Here is a 27,407-nt window from a genome sequence, read left to right as displayed (position 1 = left end):
CTAGTCGACGTAACGCACTTTCACATCTTGCTCGTAATAGCTCGTGTCAAACATTGATCTTGATGTAAGTGATCTTAGAGGGTATCGAGACCGATTTCTTCCTCCGCTCTTGTGCCATCTTCAAGCCAGTAGCGCAGCTAGATCGTGGATGGTATCAAAGGCCCATTTGAAGTTCTCCATGTCTCCTATTGTTTCTTTCAGTTCAAATCGTCCAGCAACCACACAAAATAATAACAGCATGTGGTTCTGAAACTTAATTGAGATCAACAATATCTACATCCCATAAATCCGATGAAGAGAAGGGATTCTAACCGGAAGGAAGCAACGAAGTTCAGGGCTTCAGGTCACAGCAGCTTGACCCAAGTGCAAGAGAAAAGTGCATGTTCAATCATCTCCTCAATACCACAATCTTCACAGAACAGAATCTGCTCAACATGTCGTTCTTGCAGAACATGGACATGCCACTGACCAAAGAACGCTTTCAGGTTCCATCAAGCACATGGATCGGAAACCATGGGCTCTAGTGAGTCTACGCTCACTTTGCCAGCAGGCTAAATTCTAGTACCTGCCTTGTCTGTTTCCATACAAGCAAGGTCGAGATAACACGAGACAACACATGATCCAAGCAACCGAGTCAAGAGCTAATATTAGTATATATACATATACACACGAAGCGCTAATGCGCTACATTAACACTACGACTCCATAACTTTGGGGCATGCAATTCTACTACGTACGAGTAGTAATTTAAATGGGGAGCGAGGCTGCGCTAAGGCGTTCTTTTAGGTGGTGGTTACATGTTGAGTGACTTTCAGTTCTCCAAGGCACCAGGCACAGCACAAAAAGGGTCCCTCCTGTCTTCGCCTTGGGAACTTGCGTAGGCGGCCCGAAATCACCGCGGTGGTGACCAAAAGACCGGTCAAGTATGGGTGTTCATCCTTCCGCCCAGATGAGTTTGAAAATGTTCTTGCTAGCCCCCGCATTGACCATGCCGCTCTTGTTCTTCAGCATCTCCTCCTAGGCACGCCTATCGCCATCCTTCAAAATTACAAGGATAAACTTTTAGTTCTACAAACATGTTGAATTGGTCTGTACATCAATAGCACGAGGAGCAGCTAAGGATGTGCGTAGACATGTAAAGAACATTGTATAAGTTGTATATGTAAAGAACATTGTATAAGTTGAAAGGAGAAGAGGACTCACAAGCATGGTGTACACCTTAGCAAGCGAGAGAAGAGTGGGGTAGAGACTCGTGACAGCAAGAGCATCTTCTTCTGTCACTTGTGGCACCTGATTTACATGCAGGATAAATGAGCAAAGTACTGCATGAAATGGACTACCCGACAAACTTTGGTGGAGGTGGCTGTATTCGCCCAGTTACCTGCATAAGCTGAAGGGCGAATATATCGCTCAGAGTGACCTTCTCAAGGTCAGAACACCTCTTCACAAACTCATCGTAGGTCAGGCAAAGTCGAGAGGTATCAGCGCCAGCAGAGAAGTTCATGCTGTAATAATTAATTATAGAGCCCGTGAGGTGGCCGTATTTATTTTCAGTGTCATCATACCTAGTGGTTCTCTAGACATCAAATCCTTCAAGAAGCTCAGTAGTGAAGCAGCTGAAATAAAAGGCATGTGGAGGAGAGTTAATAGGGCATACGGCTGACAGTCAAAACATTGGGGACAATATTTAATAATAATGTTAAACAACGAGAAAAAAAGTACTGCCATTCAGGGGTTGACATGATCGTCCAGGCTTCATGAGAAGAGTACATACGCCGTTTTAACGCTCTCTGATCCATCTACAGTGTTTACATCCCCTTCAACTAGATATATTAGCTTCCTTAACCCACATTTCTGCAAAGGATACAACAAATGGAGGTATCACATCGTATTGTTGCTAAAATAACCACAGCAAACCCATATATATGGACGAGAAATACAGTTTCTTTGGGAAGAGATGCACAATCTACAGGCTCAAGCTTATGTCGGTTAATAACATCGTCCTTCATCATCTCATACCCAAATATGGGCCATGCTTTTCAATTAATGATAACAAAGAATAAGGAAAAATATCTCCTCGGCTAAGATTAGACTCAAGCAACATCAAATCACAGGGGATAAGGAAAAAAATCTCCTCGGCTAAGATTAGACTCAAGCAACATCAAATCACAGGGGATAGCATGTGGGCTGCCCTTTTTTACTATCAGTGAGAAATTAAAAGCATGAACAACTGGGAAAATTAAGACAGAAGGCTTATAATATTAATGACAGAAATCAAAGCTATTTTTAGATGGTACCTTCAGTCTTAGTTTTTGATCTTTGTATCTGTTGTCTTTAATTGAGCCAAGAAAATCATCCACATTTTTTCTTTCAACAATGAAATCAAGAACATACTCCATGTCAAGTTCTTTATGGCGAGCAATCCAAAGAGCATCTCCAACAGGCAAGTGTTTAATCTGGATGACATGGTTCAAACAGAAGGATCAGCGCCATTTTCTTTGGCACATTATATGAACAGTTCAATCTATGCAAAGCAACTTTGGTAATATTATTATGCTGTCCCCTAGTGCACAAGCAAGAAATATGTGCAGTCAGCAATCATCAACACAGTGGGGCAGCAACCAAACATATCACATAATTAATCCAGCAGTACAGGGCATTTAATTTAGAGCCGTGTTGATGCATATAATGACTTTTAGCAGTGTATTTTGGTTGTCTGAAGAAATGAACAAGGATAGCACCCAGAGGAGTACTGATGAATTAGATACAAGAAGAAAGGAAAGGGCAAGTAGGGTTAAACAAAGAAGAGTTCACATAACTCTCAATCCAACTAACCTCTACAGGAATATTAAACTGCGAGCGTATATTATCAACAACTTTTCTTCTGGAACGGGGCCTGCACAAAAAGGGAGTGTTCATCAGAGAACTGAATTCTGATGCATAGATGGATGATTAAATAAAACATAAAAAACTATTGGGTGCAACCATAATCAATTTGTTTCCTTGGAAAATAATGTAATTAAACAACATATAGAATCTAAATTTTATATACAGAAGCAGAAGGTTAAACAGTTTAAGTAACACGAGATAACGAATCAAAGTGTCATCAAAATTCACAATTCCAGCAGTAAGCGGATAAATATGTGAAATCCCTTGCCTATCTTATTTTAATAGAAATAATATGAACATGAAGAATAGAATGCCCTTGCAGGTCATGCGAAAGAGAGACTAGGTGCGCATGCGCCCAATCCTCAGTTACTTTACACTGCTCAAAAGATGTTTTTTTGGGAGAGGGGGGGGGGCAACATATATTGTTTATTTGCTAAGACAGCCTTATTATGATCCTACTTAAATATCAGACAGAACTAAAAAATACAACTCATGAGCAAGATACGGCCATACAGACCCGAAAGTATCTCAATCATCCAATATCAGCACCACTTCATAAGCTTTCAGAAAACTGTCATTAGATTGATGAGGTGGCATAGCTAGTAAAGACTTTTCAGCAGAACCCTGACGTTAGAAAAGAAACTATTGCATTATGGGACGTGGAGTTTCTGCACCCGAGCTCATATGAGCTCGGGTGAACAGTTAACTCGAAAAAATTCAAAAAAAAAAATCAAAAAATTACAAAATTTTTTTGGTAGAAACATTGACAAAAGTTTTAAGTGCTTGCAAAAATTCGTCATGAAATCACATTTTTAGAAGGCGTGGCAAAAAAACCAAAATCGGTACTCTGAAAATGCTACTTTCAAAAGCATTTTGGAGGCTGAATTTGTTTTTTTACCACGCCTTACAGGAATGTGACTTCATGATGAATTTTTGCAAACACTTAGAACTTTTGTCAATGTTTCTCTGAGATTTTTTTTTGGAATTTTTGGAATTTTCTTTGATTTTTTTTCGATTTTACTGTTCACCGAGCTCAAATGAGCTCGGGAGCAGAAAGGCACTTTCGTGCATTATGTTCCATTTGAAAAAGAAGGGTACGGGAAGGGAAATGCAAGTGTACCATTGCACTAAATGATTGCTGTCCAAACATTCCTCAAGATGAAAGAGGAGAATTAGTAGCACGGCCGTTGCCTGAAAAAATGGCATTAACTACAAAGATCAGCGGGGAGTAATATTTTGCTTATGGAATATATCATCATATTATATGCAAAGAAAGCATGCTGGTACCAAAGGAACTGGAACTACCTGCTTTTGAGTTTGGAAGTCCACTTCTTTCAGAACCTGCAATTGAGTAAAAGGATGAGGGTTGAGGATGGCGGACTGCGCTGGCGACTCCAGGGGCGATTCACCCGGTGCGGCGACTCCCCCATCTCTGCCGCCCCCGTCCTCTCCGTCGGCGGCCGCCCCCTCCCTGCCCTCCTCCCTGCGACCTCGCCGTCCGCCTCCTCGCCGTGCCCACAGTCCCCCTCTGCCCCGACGCGGGTCATCTGGGCGGACATAGCCGAGGCCGATGATGTCGAGGCGGGCCTCCCAATGTTATGCCGCGGACGCGTCCCCTTCCTTCTCCTGCTCGGCGGCTGGACGCTGCCGGTGGCCCTACTCCCAGGGGTGGGAGTTCGGCCGCCCGCTTGTCCGCCCGGCATCGACACCGGCCACTAAGCTCGTCTCAGTCGCTGGGGAGCCAAGGGCCGCCCTTGGGGTCGGGTCGCCGCCGCCGCCGGCGGCCGCATGGCTGGGGAATGCACAGACCGTGGCTCCGCGTGTTCGTCCTAGCGCGCTGGTGTTGCGCCCCCCTCAAGTCCGGACACGGCGCCGGCTTTGGCGTGGCCGGCGGTAGCTTCTGTCATGTCGCGGCGGTCGCCGTTCCGCCCGTTCGTCTTCGCATTCGGTGTCCCATTTCCCCACTCACCCTGCTCTACCCGAGGCTCGCTCCGGCAGCGCCCTCCCAGCCTCACCCCGCCCGCTGCACCGGTGGCGGCGCTCAAAGGAATCCTTCCTCCCCGCTCGGTCGGGACGAAGGGGTTGGACCGTCCGGCTCTGGTCCTAGGCCTCCCCCTGAGCCGGCCCGCGTGGCCTATGGTGGGCCTGGGTGGAGATGGGCCGCGGCCCATCGCGGCTGCGGGCCCAGCCAGGCCGACCATTTGGCCGCCTCTAGGGTTCCCGATCCATCCAGTCAACGTCCCAGTTTCTCCTCCCCGCCGCATCGAGCCATCCGCTCCTCCCCTCACTCTCGCCGTCGCTTCTCCATCTCCGGCCCAGGCGCCGTCGCCCCCACCGTCCCCTGCGGCCATGCCCCACGACTGGGCGGATGACACCGGTCGGCCCAAGCGCGGCCACGACGACCACCGGGACGCGCCCCGCTCCTCCCCGGAGGGGCTGCGGCGCGAAGCTGACCTGTGCCAACAGCTCTCCTCTCGGCCTCCCGCCCGTCGGTCCCCCGCCCGCGAATCGCGTCGTCCGCTGGCGCGCGCGGAGCGCCGCTCCCCTGCACATCGCGCCTCCCCTCGTGTCGATCCTCGGGACCGCCCCCGCTCGCCCGTGGAAGAGCAGTGGCGCTCCACCCGGCGGTGCTCGCCGTCCCCTCCCCGGCGCCGGGACCGCTCCCCTTCCCCCCCAAGGCTCGAACAGCAGCAATCCAGCAACCCCCAAGCTCCTCGCCAGTACCAGCCACCTCAAAATACGCTATCCTTCCCTCCGGCTAATGGTGGCAATGGCAACCGCGGGCGCCAGGGGGCTAAGAAGAAGAAGAAGAAGAAGAAGAAGAAGGAGGGGCCGGCTCGCCCTCCCACTCCCGCCACATCCGCCGCGTCGGCCCCTCCAGCGGACACCGGTGCCTCGCGTGACTCCCCATCGTGCTTCAACTGTGGGCTCACCGGGCACTTCAAGGTGGCGTGTCCCAACCCGCCGATGTGCTACCTCTACAAGGACTCCGGCCACCCCGCGGTTCTTTGCCCGGACCGACCGGTGACCAAGGAGCTTATGATGTATAGCCACGGCATTGAGGGCATGGGCTTCTCCACGTCAAGGTGCCAGACGCCCCTCCGCCCTCCCCCTCGCTCCTGGCGATTGTCTCTGTTGTGGGTGAGGGCGTCGCTTCCCCCGAGATGATCGAGGCCGAGCTCAACCACCTGTGCCGGTGCAGGTGGGACTTGCAGGTTGCCCCCACTTCCGCCAACACCTTCACGGTGATCTTCCCGGATGCCATTGGCATGGGGTACTGCACTCGCAGCGGCAACATCACCTTGGTTCTTAACCAGCTGGTGGTGGACATCTCTGACCCAAAGTGGGATCCCAAGGCGATGGCGGTTGACAAACCTTGGACCGTCATCGCTGCCCTGCCCGATGTTGCCCGGTCTGAGCGGGTAATCCGCAGTATGTCCAAGATCCTAGGCAAGGTGGTGGTGGTCGACGAGCTCTCGCTTCACAAGCAGGAGGAGGTCCGGGTGAAGGTGAAATCCCTGGACTCCTCCAAGCTCCACGCCACAGTCCGCCTCTTCTTCAACGACGAGGGTTTCGACCTCAAGATCTGCCTCGAGCCGCCGAACCATGTCGGCCTCCCCCGCTTCTCCGATGATGGTCACCAAGAGGGTGGGCCGGGTGATGCTGGCGACTCCCACCACCGGCGCCCTCGCCCTTCTCGCCACGACGACCTGTCGGAGCACTCCCGCTCCCCCTCCTGTGAGCCATCCAACCCCCTCCGGGTCGTGGAGGTTCCGGTCTGGGCGCACCCGAGTGACGGCCTCCGCCCTCGAGGCTACTCTCCGGCTGGCCGCCCCTCCTCCAGCCTCTCCACCCTCGTCGGAGGCGGCCAATGACATCTCTAGTGTGGGCTTGCTCGTCCTCCAGCCCTCGTCGCCCCGATCTCCGTCCGCCGACTTCGTCCTGCGCCCGGCTCCGTTGAGCTCGCCGCCCTCGTCCCCCCACGGACCGATCTCCTTGGCTTCCAAGGGCGCCAACGACGGTGGCTCGCCCATGTCGACTCCGCCCGCTCCTCCACCCGCGGAGGGTTCGGCCGGGGGCATCTTGGAGCCCCCCGCCCTGCCTCCTCCCCTGGTGCGCCTGACAACCCACTCGCCTCTCCAGGGCCACTGGCCGTGGGGGTGCCCAACATCGTGACTACTCCTGTCACTGCGCACCCCCCACGGACGGTGGCGTATGCCCGGCGGCCCCGCTCCACTTCGACGCCGGTGAGTGCCTCCCGCCGCAGTGCCCGCCTCGATGCGGCCCGTCTAGCAGACTTCCCGGCCCAGTCTGTCCCCGAGCGTACAGAGCTTTGGGCGGCGGCCAGGAACCTCGAGCCAGGTGCAAATTCCATCCCCCCAGTTCTTCCAGTTGTTCCTTTTCCGCGCTCGAGGCCGTTCCCCTTGGCCACCTCACCAAGGTGGCCACCAACTCGGCCATCATCTTTAGGGGGGAAGTTGGACCCCCCTTAGAGCAGATCGAGGCCATCCGGGCCTGCGAGATCCTAGATGGCAAACTTGCTGAAACACGGGCTCGCCTCCTCCGCCAACCCACGAAACCGACCGCCACTCCTTCCATGGCGGTGGTTCCGACGGTGCTCGGGGAGATGATCCGTGGGTGCACCCGTTCTCGCACTGCGGCCCTCCGGGCGCAGAGCACCTCCCGTGTCCTGGGGTCAAGCAGCCCCCCAATGGAGGTCTAAATGTGAGTCCTCTTCTGGAACATCCGCGGTTTTAGCCATGATGGCCGATGCCGCCAACTCATCGATTATATGCGAGACGAGCACATCGACATCATAGGCAGCCAGGAAACAATGTGTACTGAGTTTTCCCTCCCCGAGCTTGATAGTCTTAGCCCTCACCTATTTTCCTGGCATTGGCTCCCTTCTAGTGGGACCACTGGGCACTCGGGTGGCATCCTTTTAGGCATGAAGGATACCACCTTCGAGGTGGGCCGCATGGATCAGGGCAAATTCTTCGTTAGTATGGAGATCTTTGAACGGGCTCTCAACTTCAAATGGGAGGTCGTGATCGTCTATGGACCACCGTCGTTCCCCGACCTTCCTCGCTGAGCTGCAGTGGAAGGTCACCGCTTCCCTCCTCCATGTAGTTGTGGGAGGAGACTTTAACCTCATCCGCTCCCCGGATGAGAAGAACAATGACCGGATCAACCTCCCCCGGATGCAGTTGTTCAATGATTGCATCGCGGAGCTCGGCCTCCGCGAACTTGAGCGGACGGGTGCCAGGTTCACCTAGACAAACCGTCAAGCGAACCCGACGCAATCTATTCTGGATCGCGTCCTAGTTTCACCGGAGTGGGAACTTAAGTGCCCCTTGGCCTCGCTGCGGGCGATCACCCAGATCGGGTCTGACCACGTCCCTCTCCTCCTCTCCACCGCCGACGAGCGCCCCCCCAACCCGCCGCATTTTCGGTTTGAGCTCTTCTGGCTCAACTAGGTGGGATTCCTCGAGGCGGTCGCGGCTAAGTGGATCTCCGCACGCCCATCTCCCCACCACTCCATGTCCGCCGTTGACTCGTGGCAGTTCTGTGCCAAGCTCGCCCGCCAATTTATGAAGGGGTGGGGCGTGAACCTTGGGTGGGACCTTCGCGAGTGCAAGAAAGCCCTCCTGATTGCCATCCAAGCCCTAGACGCCTACGCTGACACTTCCGGGATTTCCCCGGATGAGTGGATGCTGAGATATGATCACGAGGATCAGCTCTCAACCATCTACGCGGATGAAGAAGCATACTAGAGGCTCCGCAGCACCCAACAGTGGGTGCTCCGTGGAGACGCCAATATAGCTTACTTCTAGGCGATTGCCAATGGGCAGCGGCGCCGGAACTCCATCCATTGCTTGTGGGATGGAGATACCCCTCTCATCCGTCCTTCGGACATCCGAGTCCACGACGATGGCTTTTATAAAGCCCTATTTTCCCCCACCCGACACTTGGTCAGCTGCACAGTTAGTGTCTGACGAGGCGAATGCCGCCTTAGTGGCGCCTTTCTTCGAGGACGAGGTCCTCGTGGCCATAAAAGGGTATGAACTCCTCCTCGGCCCCGGGTCTGGATGGGCTTCCAGTGACGTTTTCAAAACGTTCTGGCAGACCATCAAACCAGAAGTCATGGCCCTCTTCGATGAATTCTACTCGGGGGCCATGGACCTTGGGCGCCTAAACTATGGGGTCATCACACTCATCCCCAAAGTTTCGGGCGCTTCTGACATCCGCCAATTTCGGCCTATCATTGTGATCAATGTGATATTCCGGATCTTGGCCAAGGGGTACGCCAATAGGGTGACCCTTCTAGTTGACACCGTCGCCCACCCCAACCAATCTGCCTTCATCCAAGGGCGGTTTATTCTGGATGGGGTGTTAGTCTTCCACAAAGTTCTTCATGAAGTCCGGTCCAAGCACCATCGAGCGGTCTTCCTGAAGCTCGACTTCCATAAAGCCTATGACACGGTTCACTGGCCCTTCCTTCGGGAAGACTTGCTCCACAAGGACTTTGATGACCGGTGGGTAACCAGAGTTATGCAGCTCGTCACCTGCGGTCGGACCGCGGTTAACATTAACGGAGAGATAGGTCCATACTTCCCCACTCTATGTGGGGTTCGCTAGGACGACCCGTTCTTCCCGTTTCTTTTTAACATCGTGGTTGATGCCCTTGCTGTCATCCTGGATAATGCCAAATCTGTTGGCCATATCCACAGCATAGTTCCTCACTTGGTAGGGGGGGAGGGGTCTCCCTCCTACAATATGCAGACGATACCATAATAATGGTGGAGGGCTCCGTGTCCGACATAGCCAACCTGAAGTTCCTCCTCCCATCCTTCCAACAGATGTCCGGGCTCACCATCAACTTTGATAAGAGCGAAGTGATGATTCTGGGCTACTCCCGTGAGGAGGCCCAAGCCATGGCCGACCGTCTGAACTGTCGGTTGGGTACTTTCCCCACGACTTATTTGGGGATACCCATTAGTGACTCGCGACTCACCGTAGCTGTCCTGTGCCCGGCAGTGACTCGGATGCAGCACCGGGTGGAGCCTTGGAAGGGGAGGTGGCTCTCGAAGGCGGCCAGGGTGATCCTCATCAACTCCTCGCTTGCCAGCCTCCTTTGGTTTCTCATGAGCTTCTACAGCCTTCATGAGACTCTCCATCAGGAGATCGCCAAATATCAGTCCAGGTTTTTCTGGGCAGGCGAGGGTGAAAAGCAGAAATACCATATGGTGAGCTGGCCCGACATTTGCAAACCCAAGGACCAGGGAGGACTTGGGATCTTGTATTCTTGGCGCATGAACATTGCTCTCCTGACCCGATGGCTCTGGCGAATCGCCAATGGGAAGGGAGGACTCTGGCTTACCATCATCCGCAATAAGTACCTTCGAGGCCAACCTCTAGATTTCTGTCAGCGTCTGGTGGCTCCCAGTTCTGGCAGATTGTGATCCAGCTTCTACCCGTGCTCCGCATTGGCACGTCCATCTCGGTTGGCTCCGGGTCCAGGACCCTGTTCTGGTTCGATCATTGGGTGGGGGACTCCCCCCTGGCCGCCCGATTCCCTGAACTATTCTCCATAGCGGTTGACCCTCGGTTCTCTGTCAAGACGACCCTTATTGACTTAGGGCGTCTCGCTTTCCGGCGCCACTTCGGCCCCCTTGAGGTGGCCGCTTGGGACTCCCTCCTCCAGACATCGCCCTTCTACCGATGGACGTCAAGGGCGCCCCTGACTCCATCTCTTGGCGACTGGAGCCCTCCGGCCGCTTCTCCACTAAGTCCTTATACTCGGCTATCGCTCCCTCGTCGGCCCCTGAGCCCTTTAGCCTGATCTGGGACATTCGCCTTCCTCTGAAGATCAGGATCTTCCTGTGGCAGTGGATCCGGGGACGCCTTCCCTCTGGGGTAGAGGTCCTCAAGCGTAATGGACCAGGAGACAGGATATGTCCCCTGTGTGGCACGGTGGAGGATGCTAACCACATCTTCTTCTCCTGCTCCACAGCCCAATTCCTATGGTCCTGCTTTCGCGAGACGGTCGGTGGACAGTGGTGCAACACCAACTTCCCAGACTTGCTTGCAGAGATCCACACCACCGCCCCTCGCCACTGCCATATTAGATGGTTGTGCGTTGGGTCCTCGTCTGGATGCTTAGACCATCCGCAACAAGCTTGTTATTCAGAAAGTACCTCTCCGACGTGCGACTGACGCGATCTTTAAAATGTGTGGTCACCTGCAACTTTGGCGGCCGCTTAGCCGCCCCCAGGATCGGGACACCATCAACACCCACCTCGCCGATCTTTTCTCGATGGCCTTCCGCGTGGCGCCCCCGCTGCCGCCCCCTCCTCCGGAGCCCGATTAGGCCTGCTGCTCGGGTTGTTGTGTGTGAGTTTGTTATTTTTGATTTCAGGGCTTGTTGAGCTGTGCCCTCAGCATTAACCCAGTGTACTATTGTATGTGTATGTGAGACTTGTGTGTGTGCGTGTGTGAACCTTGTTGGACGTTTGGCTTGGGCGGTTTGCTTTATCTATAAAGCAGGGCGAAAGCCTTTTTCGGTAAACGGAATTTATTATAGTGCTGCTGGGGTACAATAATCGGTTATCTGGAAATTCATACTGATGAGTAGAAAACTTTATTAATACCTACCAGGGGACTGCTTCCATCATATTCATCAGAACCTGCATCACTGAGCACAACTACAGGATGACCGGCCGACGTTAAAGGTCCTGCAGGACCGTCCAATCCAGATCGTGCGAGACAATCACGAGCTGTCTCTTTGCCTTTTTCTGTTAGGTAATACCTACAGCAAACTCGTACGGTAAGTCCCAAGTTTATGCTTGGTATCTCAACAGAATGTGTGTGCTTGGCAAATAAAGCCCCAGAGAGAGAAAAGGAGATGCAAACTGAACAGGGTGAGCTTCTGCTTGTATTCAGGGTGGAAATAAAGAAGGGAGATGACTGTAGGACCAAAATAATAAGCAAGATCTGGTTCATGTAGCAAACTGGCATAAATCTGGAACATTCCCAAATGACCACATGTGCAAGATTTTTATGGCGAAGAAGGCCGCAAAGCGGGTTGTTGGTGAAGCAAGGGGTCGGGCATATGAGGACCTCTACCGATGGTTGGGCACGAAGGAAGGCGAAATGGACATCTATAAGATGGCCAAGATCCGAGAGAGGAAGACAAGGGATATTGGCCAAGTCAAATGCATCAAGGACGGAGCAGGCCAATTCTTGGTGAAGGACGAGGAGATTAAGCATAGATGGCGGGAGTACTTCGACAAGCTGTTCAATGGGGAGAATGAGAGTTCTACCATTGAACTGGATGGCTCCTTTGATAAGACTAGCATGCATTTTGTGTGGCGAATCCAAGAGTCTGAGGTCAAGGAGGCTTTAAAAAGGATGAAAGGAGGCAAGGTGATGGGCCCTGATTGTATCCCCATTGAGGTGTGGAAAGGTCTCGGGGACATAGCGATAGTATGGCTAACCAAGCTTTTCAACCTCATTTTTTGGGCAAACAAGATGCCAGAAGAATGGAGACAGAGTATATTAGTACCAATCTTCAAGAACAAGGGGGATGTTCAGAGTTGTACTAACTACCGTGGAATTAAGCTGATGAGCCATACAATGAAGCTATGGGAGAGAGTCACTGAGCACCGCTTAAGAAGAATGACAAGCGTGACCAAAAATCAGTTTGGTTTCATGCCTGTGAGGTCGACCATGGAAGCCATTTTCTTGGTACGACAACTTATGGAGAGATACAGGGAGCAAAAGAAGAACTTGCATATGGTGTTCATTGACTTGGAGAAGGCCTATGATAAGATACCGCGGAATGTCATGTGGTGGGCCTTGGAGAAACACAAAAATGTCATGTGGTGGGCCTTGGAGAAACACAAAGTCTCAGCAAAGTACATTACCCTCATCAAGGACATGTACAATAATGTTGACAAGTGTTCGAACAAGTGATGTCGACACTGATGACTTCCCGATTAAGATAGGACTGCATCGTCAGCTTTGAGCCCTTATCTTTTTGCATTGGTGATGGATGAGGTCACAAGGGATATACAAGGAGATGTCCCATGGTGTATGCTCTTTGTGGATGATGTGATGCTAGTTGACGATAGTCGGACGGGGGTAAAGAGGAAGTTAGAGTTATGGAGACAAACCTTGGAACCGAAAGGGTTTAGGCTTAGTAGAACTAAAACCGAGTACATGATGTGCGGTTTCAATACTACTAGGTGTGAGGAGGAGGAGGTTAGCCTTGATGGCCAGGTGGTACCTCAGAAGGACACCTTTCGGTATTTGGGGTCATTGCTGCAGGAGGATGGGGGTATTGATGAAGATGTGAACCATCGAATCAAAGCTGGATGGATGAAGTGGCGCCAAGCTTCTGGCATTCTCTGTGACAAGAGAGTGCCACAAAAGCTAAAAGGCAAGTTCTACAGGACAGCGGTTCGACCCGCAATGTTGTATGGCACTGAGTGTTGGCCGACTAAAAGGCAACATGTTCAACAGTTAGGTGTGGCGGAGATGCGTATGTTGAGATGGATGTGTGGCCACACGAGGAAGGATTGAGTCCGGAATGATGATATACGAGATAGAGTTGGGGTAGCACCAATTGAAGAGAAGCTTGTCCAACATCGTCTGAGATGGTTTGGGCATATTCAGCGCAGGCCTCCAGAAGCTCCAGTGCATAGCGGACAGCTAAAGCGTGCGGAGAATGTTAAGAGAGGGCGGGGTAGACCGAATTTGATATGGGAGGAGTCCGTTAAGAGAGACCTGAAGGATTGGAGTATCACCAAAGAGCTAGCTATGGACAGGGGTGCGTGGAAGCTTGCTATCCATGTGCCAGAGCCATAAGTTGGTTGCGAGATCTTATGGGTTTCACCTCTATCCTACCCCAACTTGTTTGGGACTAAAGGCTTTGTTGTTGTTGTTGTTGTTGTTGTTGTTGTTGTTGTTTCAAGTTCATATTGTGGACCAGATGAATACAAAGGAGCTATGGAATTGGACATGCCTGCTTCTATTCCATCGATAGAAAATTGATGATATACCACCGCAGAGCTGTATGTTTAAAAGATATATTTTCTTAATTAGCTCAAAAGATTAGAGAGCATTATATTACCTAAGGTGCCCACAAGCATCAACTAGCAAACTATCAGATGTTGATACTCTGCTACCATATATATGACTTCACTGCTGCACTTTATCAAACTTCTCCGACCAAGAGAAAAAACTGAAGTAGGAATGTTTCTTGATACAAGTTAAATTACTAGGGAACACATTTACCAAACTGCAAAAGCACACCAGAGGTTAGCCACATTTTTGGATCCAGCCGATCCACACTCAGACCAAAACATGTGAGTGGCTTTTCTATCCGGTGAGTGTCGCAAGAGCATGAATTGGATAAACTAGTGCAGACACAATCATACTTAAATACATGAGAACCCTATGAACCCTCTAATGAGAGTCAAGTTCATGCATACAAGTGATATATTTTATAGCTCTGGTATCTCCTTGAGTTTGAGTCCGTTAAAATATCAGTTTATCATTTAAGAAAGATCAGGCAAAGTACAAAGTTCACAACCAATAGCTAGCAGAGCCACAATAGTACATTATATATCAATAGCCAGTGATGTGAAGGTAATAAAACTTGTGCTCTAATACGTGAGTATAAAACGTATTGGGTTTACTCCCCTAAAAGATCCAATTCTTTTTTTAATAAATGACAGAAAAACATAACATTAACATGAGGACGAGCCTGGTACATTACTTTGCAGGATTACTCTTTTTCTCAACCAGATTCTTATTTGTTAACGTCTTCATGCTATTCCATCCAGTGTAACTGTAACCATCATTCCAAGAATTCCTACTGTTGTTTGGGCTGCTCATAATACAACAAAGACAGTTAGTGATGCACTAAAATATCCGCTGAAATCAGCAACCATGGCATATACTGAATCACTGAAACTGTACTCTATTGCATGTTGTGACAGACCACTGGCCTCAGCGGCGTCAATAAGCTCTTGCCTCATCATAAATTCCTTCCCTCTTTCCATTTCCCTAGGGGGGAAGCAACTGTCAATATCCGCTGTTGCATATTCAAGTGTCTTTTCCCTTTTCCTCTGATTAAATGTTGCCCTTTGTACTAAGGTTGCACTAATTTTGCAGCGTGAACAACAAAAATTTAGGTAAGATAGCCCCCCACCCCCACCCTAAAAAACCATACATGTAGAGTGTGATCATTATTGCATAAGCAGCTGATTTCAACCGTGGCACATAAGGTTTGTTTAGTGTGTTCTTCCCTGTTAAAAGGGCAGTACCCTTTTAAGAATAATAATAAACCTGTTTCCATTGAACTGACTATTGATACATAAACTGATGGGGAAGAAGACTTGTTGTCATCCTGATGATGAAAAAGGAATAACAGATTCCAGAGGACCCGTGAGCAATCATGAAAACTATTACCCGTTTCTCCTGGTGTATTACTTCTCGAAGGGGACAAATCAAGGCTGGACCCTGAAAGGAGTCTTCCATGACGTCAACAACCCAACCTCCAACTCCCCTGACAAAAATAATAGAACCGAAGAAGCAACAACAATGATTAAACTACTTCAGAAAATGTAAAGTTTTTCAAAAATCGATGCAACTCAATGTAGAAAGCAACCATTGTGTACTAGATACATTCCACACATTAATCTAGTGTGTGATTTCCACCTCTAAATTCAACACACAAAAGAAAAATCAAAGGGAAAGAGTCCTAGAATATGGATCAAAACTAAATTCATACTGTTATAGACTTATACCACTTCTCTGGTCATCTACTTGCAGGCAAATCCCAAGTAGAATGGCAACCCTAAAGGGATATAAATATACCTTGACATATAAAAATGGTAATGGCCTAAATCGATTTCAGCATATACCTGCAGAAAATCAACGGTCGCAGCAGATGAGTAAACATAAGGGGAACTGGACTGAAATTTATGATTCCACATACCATTAGCTGGCCAAACCGAAAATCCATGCTCAGACCAAATGGGCACAATTAAAATCCCCTAAGATCCCAGAGCTAAGGCACCCAAACCATAAACCAAGCCATTCGTCTTAGAGTGGCAATGTGACCCCGAAATCGACCGAAACCTAGGCTCGTCTCAATAGCGTAAGAGGAAACGGTTCGAGAGAGGCGGGGGAATGCGCACTTGAGACGGGCCAGGTCGCCGGGGGTCCGGACGGGCTCCTTGGCGGCGTAGACACCGGTGTAGGCGGCGCAGAGCGCGCGAGCCTGGTGGTCTAGGAGGCTGGCCGGCTGCTGCGCCGCCATGGAGCGGTGCTTCTCGAAGATCCTGGCCGTGACCTCCTCGTTCTTCGGGAGGCTCACCTTGCGCTTCTTCCTCGGCACCGACGGCGCCATCTGCGCCGAGGGTCGGGGGCGTGGGAGTGAGGGATTGGGAGGGGACTGCGGGAGTGGGGAGGGGATTTGGGTGTGGGGAGGATGAGCCCGCCATTACTGGTTCGGAGGTTTTCGCTTTGTGATTCGATAGTTTTTTTACGGTCGAGAGTTAATTCTACAACAGGTGAATCTCTACTATCTAACAGAATCGTAAGGTTCCCTCTCCCCTCTTACGTCAATTCTTTCGTCCAACCTTCCCTCAACAAGTGCTCCCTCGCCTTCATCCGCCTATAATAAAAAGAAACACAATCAAGCATTGAGAAAAAATCAGGCGCTAGAATCAGGTGCAAGAAATTATAGGACGTAAAAATAGGACGCAATCTCAGGCTTTCTTTCCTCGTGTTTCGCTTCATACAAATCGGAGTCCCTCGGCGCCCCACCTCGCCTTCGTCCAACTTCGTCTGCCACCTACGCACGTCCTACGACGCCCCTTTCCTCGTGCGTTTTTTGAGGGGATCCTCGTGCGTTGATAGATAAGAGTTGATTCAGTTACCATAATTTTGGGAACCAATCACCGTAATCGCATTTATTTATTTCCTGTCTCACCCTTTCTCTATTCTTTACCAGCGTCGCGGCGGTGGCTACAGGCGGGAGGAGCCTGGTGGCCGAATGGGCGAACGGTACAACCGGCTGAGACTAAGAGTCACCTCTCTCTCTCTCTCTTTCGTCCTCTCTCTGCAACGACGTGAGGAATCAGTCTGGGCCGACGATGGCGTCGGCGACGCGCCTGATGTCCACCAGTATCTTGAGGTCTTCCAGATCAGCGTCGACACTAGCATGCGATCGCCGCGCTGCCCGCGTCGTATCTAATGCCCTCGGCCGTGGCTACTCTAGTCTCCACATGACGCCCGCTTCGCTTGTCGCATACATGCTGGCTCGGCGGTGGCCGCAGCGTAGCGTGCACCCATAAGATGGAATACCTCCCAGCAACTCGCGTGATAGTTCATCAACGACGGTGACGAACTGGATGATGACCTCCGCCAGGCTGATCATCGGAGCTCACGACACGTCACGTCCGGCGGGAAAGCTGGCAACGAGGCCCGTGACTGCCCTTCCGTTGACAGAAAGGCCTTCATCGTCGAGGTCGCCTCCGAGCACAGGATCCATGCGAGGTTGGGGCGTTCGGCATTGAGGACAGCGTGATTGGTTTGTCGCCTGTAACCCCAAATGACAAGCCCGGCGTGATCGATGAAGACTATTATGATGGGGAGCTGCGCGTCCCCAAGCAACCACCACCTCGCTACGGCTCCAAATCAGGGAGTATCGCTTCCCGGCTAAAGAGACCACACCGCTGCCTGGAGCTGCCGGCAGGCTTCGCTTTTGTCGTGAGCGGATAGAGGCAAGGAGGGACAACAGTACGTATGCCATGCAAAGCAATCAATCTATTTGACAGACATTTGACTTTTTCATTCAGATAATCTATGATTCTCTAGCTATATGTCTCATGGTGTACGTGATGCCTTCAATCCACATAGTACGTTTTACTGACATTTAGCATTTTGATTGAGGGCCTGTCTCCAGCTACATATCTCTGTGTACGTGATACCTTTCTCTGAACATTGTTTTCACTATATACATAACCACCACTCAGGCCATTACAAAAGAGAAGTTCTCATTACTCATTGTCTTTCTCGTGATTTCTGTTAGGGCCACCTACCACACATGCATATACACCATGTTTATCTACTGTAATTTGATGTTGTTTACATGCGACACAAAAGAGTTAAGAGTGCACTCCAGAAAAATTTGCTTTGCGGGTAAACATTTGCTCAAGGACTGGTGTGTTGAACTTTCAACGATTTCGATTGGTCACTGAGATAATCTTTTCTCCTTTTGTTGATATATGCCTCAAAGAGATTCGTCTTTCCCTTTTTTGTGTTATGTTTTCAACGAGAAGAATTTCATACTTTTGTAGTGGATCCATCCAAATATATATTACGAGTTTCTCAAAATAATCATTATGACGTAAAATCATTATATATGCATATTGTTTCCTGTATTTTTTATGTGAGCGGAAGTTTTAGATTTGGGACCAGCTTATTGCATGATCACTAAGAAATTATTGTGTAGTTAATCATCTATATTTTATTGTGTCTGTGTAAACAAGAATTTTGTTGGTTATTTGGCCTCACAAAGGTTCTTTCTTGAACAGAGCTTCCTGTGCCCTGGCACCTGCTGAGAAAATCGACCAGCAAAGAACATGAACGAAGATGGTGATAAGACAGGAAGGAGCCGAGTATGCCGCATCCGGATATGATGGTTTCCCCTCTGTTCTCTTCCCTCTTTCTTCGTAAGTGAATGATTTTAGATTGTTGGGCATTATTCAATTGCTATACGTGTGAAGAAGTTGTACTAAACTATAGTAGTAGTAAATTACTTCATCAGATTGAGTGAACTGTGCATCAGATTATTGCTATACGTTTTTTCATCTTGTAGTAGTAAATTATTCAATTGCTATACGTTTTTTCATCTTGTATTCCGCTACTAGGAATTTTCTATCCTAATTACTTCATCAGATTCTGTTCACTTTTTGAAGTTTTAGTTTGTGCAAGAAAAGGCACCAAGAGCACGTGACTCCGATTGAAGATTCACACAATAAACAGCCAGAAGTAGTGCACACTGTTTATCATCTAAGATCATACTCATGATGATGTTGCACATGAGAAAGTAAAGAGTAAAGGCTGATCATGCTGATAATGTTGACCAGATTTAGATGGTGAAACAGTTGGGACTTGGGAGTACAAGCTCAAGCCATTGAGATAGTTCAAGGTATACACTGTCCAGGTTTCCATGCATTCCAGACTGTTGATATACATACACTGAAGTTTAGATTAAATAAACAGTTGGGACTTGGGAGTAGAAGCTTGGTGATGATTACAAATCTTCTAGACAAGATTATGTATGTGTTGGCATTTGAATAAAATAAACATGCATGGACTCTCTAAAGTTTGATTCATCATCTTGAGGTCTGGGCAAAAACACAACTTTGTTTAAATGGAAACTACATGGCCCGGGTTTTCTTTTAGTGTTTTATATCAATTAAATGGAAATACATCTGCACAATGATTGGTTGCTACTACAAGGAATGTGTTAATTAATGTGCAGTGGAATGGGATTAGGCCTCACAATTTACAAACAACTCAGAGAATTGAGGTAACGAAAGTATGTGTCACACTTGGATATGTGCTTGAAAAGAAAACGAATCATTGAAATGCTTCTGCCGCCCAAAGGAGGCCTACCTGCATTTCCATCAAAGGGAAATGGTCCGAAATATGAGGGTTTTATCACCGACTATTGTAACTATTGTGTGTATAAAAGTGAGAGATGTGCCTCTCATTATGGTCCATATTTGCTCGCGGGTAAATGTTTAACTATTGTGTGTATAAAAAATTAGCGAAACATCTCTCATTACCTCCCATATTTGCTATCAGGCTAATGTTTCTAGACAGGGTGCTATTTGGTAAAACACACGAGGATAAGGTATATGTTTGACATGTTTATGATCGAGCCACTAGAACATTTATGTTCCCGTTGCAACGCACGGGCAATTACCTAGTAAAAGTAAACATATACGAAAATGCCTAGGAGCACCTGCGGGCTCACCACCCTGATATCTCTCCATTGAATAAGAATAGGAATTCGTGCCACTACATCAGACAACATGTATTTTTCAGTTTAGTCAGGTGACTTAAAACCAGTGACTTATAGTCAGGTGACTTAAAACCAGTGACTTATAAGTCACGCCTGTTTGGTTGTTACCTGACTTATAAGTCACCTGAGCACACCTTTTCATCCTTTTTTTTGCCATTCTTCTCTTCCCCCCATCTCAAATGTGCATACATATATCCATACAAGTATCGATACAAGTCATCACTAACAAATACAAATCCATTTCAAATATGCATGCATATATCCATACAAATCCATTTCAAATATGCATACATATATCCATACAAGTACTGATACAAGTCATCACTAACAAATACAAATTACATTGTTCGGCACTAGAACAAATACCAATTACCGCCTACTATGCAGTCCTTCCGCTATCCAATTACGAAAAACGTTCATGTCATGATCACCACGCGAGTTTTGCCCCTGCGATTGGGTTGCACGGCTTCGTCGTTGGCGTCGGTGTCGTAGGCTACTAGGCTCATCCACCATTGGAATGAACTCCTCATCATCATCACACTCTCCAAAATCTCTATCCTCCAATTTACTGTCTCTAATGAAATTGTGTAAAGCCATGCATGCTGAAATAATTTTACTTTGCTTTGGTGGTGGATAAGAAGGCATGTGCAACAAAATCCTCCACTTGTTCTTCAGTACTCCAAAGCATCGCTCTATTGCATTGCGAATTTGGGAATGTATATGATTAAATGTTTGTTTTTTACCTCTTGGCGGTGGACCTTGATTGTACTCTTGAAAATGGTACTTCGTTCCTTTGTACGGTGCAAGATAACCAGGTTGGTTAAAGAATCCCGAGTCCACCACATAAAACTTCCCTACAATGTTAAACTGTTAGAAAAGCATCAATCATTGGGCTGATCAAAGAAATGTGTACTGCAATCTAAATGTACCTTGGGGAGGATGTGGGAAGTGGCTGCCAAATTTGTCTAGTGTTGCCTTGAACACCCTCATGTCATGAACCGACCCAGGCCACCCAGTAACGATGAAGGTGAATCTCAAGTCAAAATCACACATTGCTAGCACATTCTGAGTAGTAGTTGATTTTCGGTTCATGTGTGTGATGAGGTCTGTCTTTGGCACAACCACCTCTATATGTGTTCCATCAATGGCTCCAATGAAATTGTCGAAGAACGGAGCAAACATTGGATTTTGGCTCTTGGATGAGGTGTCCTAAACTATGGATCTAGTGGGCGAATTATGTCTCCTGCCAACTTAACCAAACATTCCAAGACTTTATCAAACTTCCTATGAAGTGTCTCCATTGATCGAACAAAACGATTTTCAGCCTGTCGTATAGATTGGGGAGCACCAACCTTCCATAAGAACATGGCTAAAGATTCCACATATGTCATCCTCCTAGTAGACTTCAATCCATATGACTCTACTAGCAAATTGTGCAGGCTATCAAACACCTCTCTATCCATTCTAAACATGTTGAAACATTGTGTCTTATGATGTAATGTCCTCATGACCCACTCATATCCAGTTTCTTTAGGTTGGCGGTACATATTTTTATTTGCCATGTTCTCAAGGTGGCACGTACCAATGATTTGTGCAGCGCTGAATATTATGCTCTTCCTCCTCTCTGCTGCTGCAGCTTCTTGTTCCTCCTCTTCTTCGTCCTCCTCTGCCCACTGATCCATGGTGGCAGCCATCCATTGCTACAAAAAAGGGTAGAGGATCAATTTAGTACCAACAAGTAACAGAATATGATGGATCATATGCACTAGTTCACATCAAATGAAGAAATGCTCACAATTATTACTTCACATACTCCAGCCAACAGAAATATAACACATGACGAATCAAAGTTCAAATTGCATTTCACATAACACGGCATAACATGATTCAAGTTCAAAGTGAAGTTCACATAACATGACATAACATGATTACATTTCACATAACACGGCATAACTACTGGCATCACACTGCTACAGTTACTTATTGGTCACAAATCCTCTCTACTGGCAGTGCATCTGGATCCATGCAAGCCTTGCTTCAACAGTCTGCATAGCTCTGAAAAAGGCCCTCTTGTTAGCATCCAAGAACAACTCCGAAGCCACCCACATCTCCATGGATGCTTCAGCTACCCCACACTCTTTAGCAAGAGCTTTAACCATAGGACTCTTGGTTTTTCTTCCCTTCCTCCCTGTCAATCTTAATTTCATTCACCAGCCCCCTAAGAGCTTTAACCATAGGACTCTTGGTTTTCTTGGAAGGGCTCTCTCCTGTTGTTGCATTGCTGCTGGCCCTCTTGCTGCTACTGCTAGCCCTCTTGTTGGCACTGCCCATGGGACTGCATGTGTCGCCTTCTCCGGTGAGATCATAAAGATCTGCTGCAACACCATTACGCGGCTGGCTGTCTTCCTCATCAAATCCTGGACAAAATGCAGATGCTCCATCCACTGTCACATAATCGAAGATCTGCATCAAATCATCTAGATAGGGGGGCACTCGATCCTTGAATACTCTATAGCACTCGATTCTCCCCTTGGTATTAGCTTGCCACCATGACTCGCTTGCTAGGATTTCACCATTTGGACCTCGGCCTAGTCCACTGGACTTCACCTGCACCTCTTTCCAGAAAGTTGCCAAGACCTTTGCTTGGGTATACCTATTCTTCATAGCCTTCACATTATATTTCTATCCACAAGATCTACGAAAATCTCTGCATATGTTCTTCCACCCAACAGGAGCCATTTGATTGTTTGGGCGGTTCCCGTCACTAATCTCACGAATGACCAATTTTAAAAAGAGTTCAAGCCTTTGTTCATTCCATTTAGCATTATCAAAGCCACGCTGTCATGCATTGCAACTCGATTACAAAACGATACTATGTGATACATTGCAATTTTGAAACACATGAGCACTACAAATGTTACCTCATCAGAGTCGTCTTCCTCCTCGTCGGAGTTCTGAAGCATGTTGGAGCTGGTCCAATAGAAGCCTTCCTCGTCGTCGTCCGGGTCAATGTGGCCTCCAATTTGAGCGCTTGTGGCATTGGTCAGGGACTTGCGGCGCTGGATACCACCACCACCACGACCAGCCCCTGACCTCGCTGGACGAGGAGGCATGCCGGCGCTGGATGAGGTTCCTCGGCCACCTGTGCCTCGGCCCGCACCTCTACCGCGTCCAGTCGTGGCCACCACATGCTTGCCGCTGCGTCAACGGGGAGGGGCCTCCTGGGAATGCAGAACATGTTGGTACTCCGACAGGCCAGGAAACGCCGCCGCCTCGGAGTTCAGGTCCAGTCCCCCCGATGCGGGCGGATCGACGAAGGTCGGGGCCTGTGGTGCACTCAGAGCACCCACGCGCGGAGGGAGGCCGGCAACCGCCGCGCTCAGAGCACCCAGGCCTCCAGTCGCCGCGCCCAGGGCACGCACGCGTGGAGAGAAGCCTCCAGCCACCGGAGCACTAAACGGAGCAGCACCCGCACGAATCGATGGGGAGTAGTTGCCGACCTGGGAGCCGTCACCAAAGAAGTCGTCTTCCTCATCGGCGCCTTGGGAATCTTCGAAAAGGTTGAGCTGCAACCTGGATTTCCTACCGGCCATGGTGGAGACCAGGCGGCGAGCGGAGGAGGCGAGCGGATCCGGGCGGCGAGCGGAGGAGGCGAGCGGATCCGGGCGGCGACGTACTGGATCTCGAAGGCGGCGTGTTGGATCGGAAGGATTGCGGCGGGGGCGAGCTCGCGATTGAGGGCGGCGGCGGCGAGGGTTGGGGTGGGATCGAGCTCGGGATGGGTCACGGGTGAGCGTCCAGTGTGGACCTAAGTAGAAAAGGTGGTGGGACCTACACAAAAGGGGGTGACTTATAAGTTTTAAGTTGGGGTGGAGCAACTTATGACTTATAAGTTGGGGTGACTTATAAGTCGGGTCCGTTTGGCAAAATAAGTCATTTTTTTCACTTTTCGACTTATAAGTTGGTGACTTATTTGAAACCAAACATGCCCTTAGATTGACGTATGTTTTCTTTTAGGAAAGATATAGGGTTTGTATTCTTCCAAACTTTTAATGATCTCTGACTAAGAATAAATGTATGGAGATGTAGGTGGCTGACTGACATCTGACAGCGGCCCTACATGCATGCGGATTTTATTGAGCCATGCGTTTTGAATCATATAACACATCTGATATTTAGTTTCTACCAAGTTTTCAAACTGCAGTATTATTTTTCATTTGACAATATCCTTTGCAAGGTTATGTTTTTGTTTCAGCTTTAAAACAGTAATATGGAACAAAAACATCAAGTTATGTGTCTTCTATAAAATTGAGAGCCTCATCCTATGACAATTAAAATAGTGGAATTCATTATTATTAGAATTTTAAATAAAGAGAGAATTCCAATATTCTAATTGCTGGGAAACTCATGGAATAAATTCCATGAAATTAAGTCTTCTTATTTTTATTTTAGTTAAACCCAAGAACTTCGTGATCATAATGCTAGACAAATTAATTATAGTAATTCCAAAACTTTTCCTTCTCTAAAAACTAGGTTATTAGTCACCTTGTCTGGTTTATCAATGCAGCATAGTCGCATTTAATCGTTCATCTTCATGGCCCAGCAAATATGAATTAACGATAATTACATTGCATGCAAATGTTTTGTTTTTATTTATTGAGTCGTGTCATACCTCTGAGCTCCAACACAGCACATTGATTACGTAGTACTAATAACTACTTTCACATATCTATGCAGATAAAGGACATCACATGAACCTTTCTTGCATGCAAACGCGTGACATTAACTGAGAATATTGACTTTTGCTACCCAATTTAGTATATTACCCCACCACGCTGCACAAATATACCATTAAGTGTCAACTATATTAAATGTCAAAGGACATGTATGCACTGTTAACCTATACAACTTTGTTGTGTATTCACGCGTAAAAAATCAGTTCGGCTAAAGTGACGGGAATCCCCAGGGGGCAGACGACAGGCCGTGATTTCAGAGGGCGTCGTCGCCGTGTGCTCTTAATCCACCTCCTAAACATATAAGGCTACTCATAGTGAGGAGTATCATATACTAGTATCATGCATATGATACTACTCCCTCCGTCTAGATGCATAGGGCATCTAAGAAATGGCAATGTGATTTAGGCACGTAGAGATTGGGTGAGGTAAAAATTAAATGATCTATTTTATGGGCAGCTAGCGCGCCATTCAAACATGGCAGCCAACCAACTTGCTTGTTAATAGATGGATTGCATGCAAACACAATTAGTGCTCTTTGCATGCACGGGAAGATGGATAGGCTATTTACATGCACTGGACCGTGCAGATTCATGTCCTATCTAGGATTGGTTACGTAATTAATTACCACCTCTTGCGAATTGACAATAGCGACTTACACTCTTAGAAAACTTGAATTCTCTAAGATGCCCTATGCACCTGGACGGAGGGAGTAGTATATGATACTACCTCCATAGTGCATAGTAATATAAAGTAGTATCATAGATGACCATATTCATTGTCATGCATGACACAAAGTAGCATAAAATTTAACATGATACGGTATCTACCTATGTTACTCTAACCCTATCTCTCTTCTTTAATTGTGTGCCACATAAGCATGTTTGCTAGTCCCAAGTGCATGTTACCGGTTATGTTACCCCCACTATGGTCAGCCTAAATATACACCCCCACAGTCATGATGGGACGAGACCGTGCGTAGAGGTGCACGCTACACGTACACAGAGACCTTGCGTGTGGTCTTCGTCTTCCTCTGCGGACTGCCTGCCCATGTGCTCCTGCGCATGTTGAAATGTCAAATGGTTTTTGAAATGCCAGAAAAATCAAACTAGTTCTGAATATAAATCTCTGAGCAATCTGAGTGTTCTTTAAAAACCGTGGAAACTTTGAGTTTTGCAACCTTTGTGAAAAATAAATTCAGTGCTTACTTTTATCTCTTCTTTGCATCATCAAATTTGACATTCAAAAAAAATGCTTGGAAAAAATACGATTGCACAGGTGGCGTGGAAGTTTTTATGTATACTTTTCGAGTTCCTTTTGTTTGTGTGGGAAGATTTTGACAAAAAATATTGTTCATCTATTTTGGAAGCCATGTGAAACTGACTTTGTATGCTAGGAGAAACTCTACCAAATTCGTCATATCTGTGATCATCGCCCGCCGCATGGAGGATATGAAGTCCGAGGCGGGTATGTGCAAACCAAAAATTACAACCGCCAGCGAAAGTGCAGCTATCGTGGTGCAATCGCTGTTCAGAACGCTCCAAGCGGCGCTATGGGCATACACACCCAATCGTTGCACAAAATGGTCGGAAAGATGTTGTGATTGCTGGAAGGCTCGAATTACATTTAAGCAGACTAAACACGCAGAGGCCCAAACTAAGAAGCCCAAAACTTTCCTGATAGAGAGTAACTCATCAAAAAAACCTAGTCGTTCCATCCCATTACCTTCATTCCCTCCCATCTGGAAAGGTTGGAGTTGCGGCTCAACGGTTCTTCATACCTGTGCACGGTGGGTTAGTGGTTGCTTCGCTGTAAGCTGTCGGTTGTGACGGATGAGGAGGCAAGGCTACGACGAGGCCTCCTAGCAGTAGCCGCCAGGCTGCGACCGGTGAAGAGGGGGGCCTCTCCACCTCTACATGACGAGTCCACGATGTCATCTCAATCTCACCTAAGCTTGGGGATGCCCCGGAAGGCATCCCCTCTTTCGTCTTCAAAACCATCGGTATACCTTACTCGGAGCTATATTTTTATTCGTCACATGATATGTGTTTTGCTTGGAGCTTATTTTCATTTTAGTTGCTGTTTGAATAAAGTCATTGGATCTGAACTTGAATGAGAGAGAGTCCTCCCATGGCTATTTAACTATTTGACCACTCATTGATATTCACTTATATCCTTTTGGAGTAGTTTGTCCTTTACTCTCGTGCTTCACTTATATCCCATGAGTAAATGGTTGAATGAATTAAATGTCATAAATCTGAATTTATATATGTTTCATATGCTTATACCATGGGGAGCAATGACTTTACATATAAGTAGAGGTGGTAAATTTATTGAGAGCTAGCAAACATAGTATTGGTCACTTGAACAATTCATGAAAGAATATTGAAGGAAGAGAGATTTCACATATAAATATACTATCTTATACATCTTCTATGATTGTGAGCCCCATTAATTATTTTCAAACTTGATCAAATTTGTTGAAGTTGGACAAGGAAGACAATTTAATGAGTTTTGTTTGGGTATATTTGTATAGAAGTTATATTATTATGGATCCTCCAACATGTGGTGCTTGCTTAGGATCTTTTGTTAGCCAAAAATTTCTGTACTAAATAGAGATACTACTTGTGCATCCCAAAAACCTTGAACCAAGTTTCTTCCATGAGTGTCCACCA

The 27,407-nt window shown here is 47.9% G+C and overlaps 1 pseudogene; it reads right to left on the bottom strand.

Moving 5' to 3' along the window:
• LOC123077637 (crossover junction endonuclease MUS81-like) lies at nt 1–26,463 on the bottom strand (annotated as a pseudogene).
• Nucleotides 26,464–27,407: the final 944 nt, after the last annotated feature.

Source organism: Triticum aestivum, chromosome 1B (genome assembly GCF_018294505.1).
Source record: "Triticum aestivum cultivar Chinese Spring chromosome 1B, IWGSC CS RefSeq v2.1, whole genome shotgun sequence".
Taxonomy (NCBI): Eukaryota; Viridiplantae; Streptophyta; class Magnoliopsida; order Poales; family Poaceae; genus Triticum; species Triticum aestivum.
This window is presented reverse-complemented; position numbering and strand designations above follow the sequence as displayed.